Raw genomic sequence first — 7,821 nt, 5'->3', positions numbered from 1 at the left:
CCGGCAGCTTGCATACTTAATGTTGCACTATACTGCCATCTTCTGGAGTTGGCAGCTTCTATGGTGTCCAGCGTGTCAGCTTTTCCTCCTCTTCAGTCCTGTTCTTATTAAGAAGTTGAACAAGCACCTTCTGCCTTGTACACTTTCACCACACTCCAGTATGTTCTTTACTTCTGCTCCTGTTATCCCAAATCTTTCTCATTTTGGAAATGTGCAACGTTCTACAGTTTCTGGTACCTTACAATGATCACAAAAACCAGTTGGATGCTTCCCCATAATGTGATGTGTGCTGTTTAGGTTGCTGTCTGTCCAGTTCTCAGTCTCCTTGTTACTTGCTCTTTGTTTTGTTCATATACTTCTTAAATGTCTCCCTTTTATTGTGTTAGTCCAATGATTTAGCCACTGCTGATTTACCTTTCTCCGCACGTTTCCCTCTTTTGATAATTTAATATTGACTTCAACAATTATTTTTTTGACTGCCTAGTTTGCCAACCTGTCTGCTCTCTCATTTTTAAGGATACCTGAATGCGCTGGGACCCAAATGAATGTTATATTCCACCTGTCTAACCATTCTCAAATTTGTAAAGATGTCATAAAGAAGATCCTAATGAACTCTCTAGCTAACAGTACCTGACTTTTTGCTTGCAGGGCCGACACAGAATCACTAAGCTATTGGGCTACAATGTTTCTGCAAATAACCTGTTTACTCCATCCTACTGCCATCAACATAGCAAACAACTCAATTGTACATTCAAGAAATCAGATGTTCTTTTGCTAAATCCCACTTTAAAGCTAGTCACAGCAACTACACACCCCGTTGCTTCTGTTAGTGGGTCTTTTGATCCATCCGTACAAATTTGAACACTGTCTTTATACTTATTGTCCCTATAATATTCATTGCATAAATCTATGGTCTTATTCTTGTGTGTAAATGTAAGTAATTCCTGCTTTTCAAAATAAAAGTATTCACGATTACCTCAAATTACAAGCTTTACAAGATAAAAGACCTAGTATGCTGGCCCTCCAAGAGATGTGAGGAGGATGAAAAATAAAATGATGCTGCACTTTCAGGAATGATTACACATCTTTGTATTGTTAATGTGTTAAACATTGTTGTATGTCTTGTGCCACTGTTTATTTCTGCCAATCCAAAATAGTACTGTGTCTGCAGAGCCCAGCGGATAACAGGACAGAAAAGATGGGGACTTTGAAACCTACCCTCTGTCCTCTTGCTCAGCATCTCAGAACCTGAGTGTCTAGCAAGAAAGAGTCTGTCAGGTGCGGACAGAAGCTTCTTCAAAGACCCTGCTGTTCGTATTGCACCAGCACAGCAGGGATTCAACAGTGATTGGGTTATTAATAGACCCTTTAATATCTAACCTGGAACAAGAAATATGTCAGTGCCAGACACTCAATTCATTATCTAGCAAGTTGGTTTTGTCTCCACACTACATTTGTCTTATTATTCAGACACAGCTGAGTGGTTCTTGAAAAGAAAAGTATATCAAAACTTTTCATTGCCTTTACTGCACCCAAAGTACTACTACGTGAGAGTATTTTTTTGTCCTGCCAGCTCAAGAAGTACGACTTAAAAGAAAAAATGTATGTTGCTATATTTTTTTATGTGCATTTTAAAATTGTTCAAGGTTGATTCCTCTATCCAACACTAGTTTGCATCATTCAGCCACCATTTTAAATTACTGCCATTCAATTTAATGAGCTCCTTAAACTATATTTTACATTTCAACAGATTAATTAACAGTCAATAATAATTTTACAGTAATATTTAAATACTGTGCTTAGTGTAGGCCTGACAAACAAGCCTTACATACTGTAAATGGTTAGAACATTTACACCTGTAATACTTTTCACTACATATTCCTGCACAGGAGAAGCAATATTGGAACAGACACTGAGCAAGTATACACAGGGAACATTTTGGGACACAGTCTATGTGTGATTTAATGTAGCCTGCCCCAACATGCTACTTTGTAACACACTAGCAACAGCAGTCAAATCTAATCTGTCAGAACATTAGAGAGCTGTGATGACTTATTCTCACCACTAGGGAAGTTGGTTCCACACATAGACTGTAAATATTAACAGTCTATGGTTCCACAGAAGCCCCTGGTGGCTGAATATAATAAGACATTAAAGTAAGATCCTTTGCAATGTCAAACCATCTGCAGGACTTAATATATGAATGAATGTCTGTCAATGAATATATAGCCTACAATGCATTTTGTTTACATCTATACTAAGATGAATGCCTGTACTGGGGAAGCTGTGTGTATTCAGGGCCTTGTAAGCTGTAGACATAGTATCTACACTAAGGTCAAAGATAGCTGTATACACCATAAAGGAAAAGAGACATGAGCATTAGTCAATGATGGCTGTAGCTTTTGATATTGAATAGAATTTAATATTACTGGACTTTATTGCTGATTACTGTAAAACCCCAAAATACCTTGAGGATAACGAGTTTCCAATAAAAGGGAAGATTTAAAGACTGGTAACACTTATTTGTGGGGTTTAAAGTTAAAGAGTACAGAAATCATCAGAGTGGCTGCAACCAGCTTTATAAAAACTTTCCTGAATTGTAATTGAGCATGCAGAGATTGATTAATTGAAATTCTGTGTGGACAGCAGTAGCCTACCATGAATAAAATCTAAAAATATTAGGCATTACATTGTCCACTGATAAGGAACACAGGAACCTTTCATGATATAAGGGATCCTTCTAAATAAACGGATGTTTTTACATCAAACCTGTTGTTTTTTGTTTCAAACATATTTCTTATTAAAAGTAACAACTATTTTGTATCTATGTCAATGTTGAGATAATCAACCTTTATGTAGATGTGTTGTCCTATTAGCTGCCTTGGGGGAGTTTCCCCTTGCTGAAGCTCCAGGAAGTAGGGTAAACCAATCAGAGGCAGAGTAGGACGGGACATTCCTTCGCCATCCTAGGAAAGGCAAATTCGCCATCCAGCTAGAATCCATATGCCTACCATACCGATTGTCCGAGACCAATTAAACATGGAAGCTGTAAGTGTAGGCACTTTTGTTGGTGTTTTACTGTTTATGTTGCAGGTTATAGCCTATTGAACTTGGACTAGAAAATGTCGCCTTTTGCATCACAACGAACTCATAGACTCCATCCATCCATCTTCATCCGCTTATCCGGGGTCGGGTCGCGGGGGTAGCAGCTCCAGCAGGGGACCCCAAACTTCCCTTTCCCGGGCCACATTAACCAGCTCCGACTGGGGGATCCCGAGGCGTTCCCAGGCCAGGTTAGAGATATAATCCCTCCACCTAGTCCTGGGTCTCCCCCGAGGCCTTCTCCCAGCTGGACGTGCCTGGAACACCTCCCTAGGGAGGCGCCCAGGGGGCATCCTTACCAGATGCCCGAACTACCTCAACTGGCTCCTTTCGACGCAAAGGAGCAGCGGCTCTACTCCGAGCTCCTCACGGATAACTGAGCTTCTCACCCTATCTCTAAGGGAGACGCCAGCTACCCTCCTGAGGAAACCCATTTCGGCCGCTTGTACCCTGGATCTTGTTCTTTCGGTCATGACCCAGCCTTCATGACCATAGGTGAGGTAGGAACAAAAAACTGACCGGTAGATTGAGAGCTTTGCCTTCTGGCTCAGCTCTCTTTTTACGTCTAACGGTGCGATAAATTGAATGTAATACCGCACCTGCTGTGCCGATTCTCCGACCAATCTCCCGCTCCATTGTCCCCTCACTCGCGAACAAGACCCCAAGGTACTTGAACTCCTTCACTTGGGGTAAGGACTCATTCCCTACCTGGAGAAGGCACTCCATCGGTTTCCTGCCGAGAACCATGGCCTCCGATTTAGAGGTGCTGATCCTCATCCCAGCCGCTTCACACTCGGCTGCGAACCGATCCAGTGAGTGCTGAAGGTCACAGGCCGATGATGCCATCAGGACCACATCATCTGCAAAAAGCAGCGATGAGATCCCCAGCCCACCGAACTGCAACCCCTCTCCACCCCGACTACGCCTCGATATCCTGTCCATAAATACTACAAACAGGATTGGTGACAAAGCGCAGCCCTGGCGGAGGCCAACTCTCACCTGAAACGAGTCCGACTTACTGCCGAGAACCCGGACACAGCTCTCGCTTTGGTCGTACAGGGTGGATGGCCCTGAGAAGGGACCCCCTCACCCCATACTCCCGCAGCACCTCCCACAGTATCTCCCGGGGCACCCGGTCATACGCCTTCTCCAGATCCACAAAACACATGTAGACTGGTTGGGCATACTCCCAGGCTCCCTCCAGGATCCTTGCAGAGTAAAGATCTGGTCCGTTGTTCCCACGACCAGGACGGAATCCGCATTGTTCCTCTTCAACCTGAGATTCGACTATCGACCGAACCCTCCTTTCCAGCACCTTGGAGTAGACTTTACCGGGGAGGCTGAGAGTGTGATACCCCTGTAATTGGCACACACCCTCTGGTCCCCCCTTTTTTTAAAAGGGGAACCACCACCCCGGGTCTGCCACTCCTTAGGCACCGTCCCAGACTTCCACGCAATGTTGAAGAGGCGTGTCAGCAAGACAACCCCTCCACACCCAGAGCTTTAAGCATTTCTGGACGGATCTCATCAATTCCTGGGGCTTTGCCACTGTGGAGTTGTTTAACTACCTCAGCAACCTCCACCAGGGAAATTGATGCCAATCCCCCCCTCATCCTCCAGCTCTGCCTCTACCATAGAGGGCGTATTAGTCGGTTTAGGAGTTCCTCAAAGTGCTCCTTCCACCGCCCTATTACCTCCTCAGTTGAGGTCAACAGCGTCCCATCCTTACTGTGCACAGCTTGGATGGTTCTCCTTCCCCCCTCCTGAGGTGGCGAGCGGTTTTCCAGAAGTACCTTGGTGCCGACCGAAAGTCCTTCTCCATGTCTTCTCCGAACTTCTCCCACACACGCTGCTTTGCCTCTTTCACGGCAGAGGCTGCAGCCCTTCGGGCCCTTCGGTACCTTGCAACTGCCTCTGGAGTCGTCTGGGATAACATATCCCGGAAAGACTCCTTCTTCAATCGGGACGGCTTCCCTGACCACCGGTGTCCACCACGGTGTTCGTGGGTTACCGCCCCTTGAGGCACCTAAGACCCTAAGACCACAGCTCCTCACCGCAGCTTCAGCAATGGAAACTTTGAACATTGTCCACTCGGGTTCAATGCCCCCCAGCCTCCACAGGGATGCACAAAAAGCTCCGCCGGAGGTGTGAGTTGAAAGTCTGTCGGACAGGGGCCTCCTCAGACGTTCCCAATTTACCCGCACTACCCGTTTGGGCTTACCAGGTCTGTCCAGAGTCTTCCCCCACCCCTGACCCAACTCACCACCAGATGGTGATCGGTTGACAGCTCCGCCCCTCTCTTCACCCGAGTGTCCAAAACATATGGCCTCAGATCAGATGAAACGATTATAAAATCGATCATTGACCTTTGGCCTAGGGTGCTCTGGTACCAAGTACACTTATGAGCATCCCTATGTTCGAACATGGTGTTCGATTATAGACAATCCATGACTAGCACAGAAGTCCAACAACAAACAACCACTCTGGTTTAGATCAGGGAGGCCGTTCCTCCCAATCACACCTCTCCATGTGTCTCCATCATTACCCACGTGCGCGTTGAAGTCCCCCAGCAGAACTATGGAGTCCCCGACTGGAGCCCCATGCAGGACTCCACTCAAGGTCTCCAAGAAGGCCGAATACTCTGAACTCTTGTTTGGTGCATATGCACAAACAACAGTCAGAGTTTTCCCCCCCACAACCCGCAGGCGTAGGGGAGCGACCCTCTCGTCCACCGGGTTAAACTCCAACGTAGCGCGCTCAGCTGGGGGGCTTGTGAGTATCCCCACACCCGCCCGGCGCCTCACACCCTGGGCAACTCCGGAGAAGAAAAGAGTCCAACCCCTATCCAGGAGTATGGTTCCAGAACCAAGACTGTGCGTAGAGGTAAGCCCCACCAGATCTAACCGGTAGCGCTCCACCTCCCGCACAAGTTCCGGCTCCTTCCCCCACAGAGAGGTGACATTCCACGTCCCCAGAGCCAGCCTCTGCTGCCCGGGTCTGGTCCGTCGAGGCCCCTGACCTTCACTGCCACCCATGTGGCAGCGCACCCGACCCCAGCGGTTCCTCCCACAGGTGGTGGGCCCATGGGATGGAGGGATGTCTGCCACGTAGCTTTTTCGGGCTGTGCCCGACCGGGCTCCGTGGCAAACCCGGCCACCAGACGCTCGCTGACGAGCCCTCCATCTGGGCCTGGCTCCAGACGGGGGCCCCGGGCTTCCTCCGGGCAGGGTCACTTCATCCCTTCCTCGATTTTTCATAGGATTTTTGAACCTCCTATCCTATGAACTCATAGACTATTGAGTATAAGTTTTTGGTGTGTCACAACCACAGCACATGTTACAATCGAAGTCAAATATGTCCTGTGTAATCAATTTGTTTCTCTGAACAGAAAATGAGTAGGCCTACACAAATTGTAACTGTTGCCATAACTACACATTAAGATAAAGTCGATGTAACCGCTTCCCTGCATACAGTCCAGCACATTACATGCAACGAGGGACGTTGCCTGCCAGACCGACCCACCACCGAGACATGATGTTGGTACACAATTGTCTTTGCAGACTCTTAGGCCTCACTACAGAACTACAGGTTTGTAGCCTGACATATTACCATCACTTTTGATAAAGTTTAACGATGAGCAGTTAGGCTGAAGTAGCTAATGTAACATTGCTATGTGTATTGTGTCTAGTTTCATAAATTAAAAAATACAAATCTGTTACAGTTGTCCAGGCTAATGTGTCCTGCAAAGACTCTGGTGTTGGCACATCCACAACAATAAAGAGACCGTCGAAGAGACCTCGTTTGGCCATGGAGGAGGAGGAAGAAGATTTATTTGAGGGCATATATCCAATGTTGGATTCAGAAATGCTGGATCCAGCCGGTGACCCTGCAGAGTCGGTCACAGCTTTAACAGAGTCTACAGACATGCCGTGAGTTACTTTGCGCGCGTGTGTGTGTGTGTGTGTGTGTGTGTGTGTGTGTGTGTAATAGTTGCCAGTTTATTATCTGGAACAAATTTAGTCTAATTCAGCAGTCCTCCAATAAAAACTACATTATTGGAGGTTATAATGTTCAGTTATTGTTGAAACTTTATTTTAGACAGGTGTTGATTCAACTTTACGATCATATTGAAGGATGAAGTATGTGGTGCTGCTGAATTGTATTGTATTACACTGATTGAGGTGTTTCTGTTATTTTGTCCACTCCATTAATGTAAATAAGAGCTGGCTAAATAACAAACACCTCTCTGTATAACGCAATATGGTTCAAGATCTCCAAAAACTACCAATATTACCTTAATGGTAGGATTTAGCTAGGTGTGTGTGTGTATAGATGGGTAGATGGATAGATAGATGGATGGATGGATGGATTGCTGTAGAGAGCCTAAGCCATATCATAGCTCATAACATGTTGCTCTATTTTTTTCTGTTACAGTGGTGAAGCATCCATTCCCACCCATAAGATCAAGAAATACATAGTGTATGAGACCTGCATTATGGAACTGTTTGAGGTGTGTTCTGTGTGCCAGCGGGCATGTGATGTTCGAACCCGAAGGATTAGTACATTCCTATCAGTGGAACAGCTGTGCTCCCATTGTCAATACTCCCGACACTGGAATAGCCAACCCGTTCTGGGAAGTACTCCAGCCGGGAACCTCCAGCTTTCTGCGGCAGTGTATGTCAGTGGAGCATCTTTCTTCAAACTTGAAAAGGTAAATGA

This window comes from Sander vitreus, chromosome 6 (assembly GCF_031162955.1).
Source record: "Sander vitreus isolate 19-12246 chromosome 6, sanVit1, whole genome shotgun sequence".
NCBI classification, from domain to species: Eukaryota; Metazoa; Chordata; class Actinopteri; order Perciformes; family Percidae; genus Sander; species Sander vitreus.
This window is presented reverse-complemented; position numbering follows the sequence as displayed.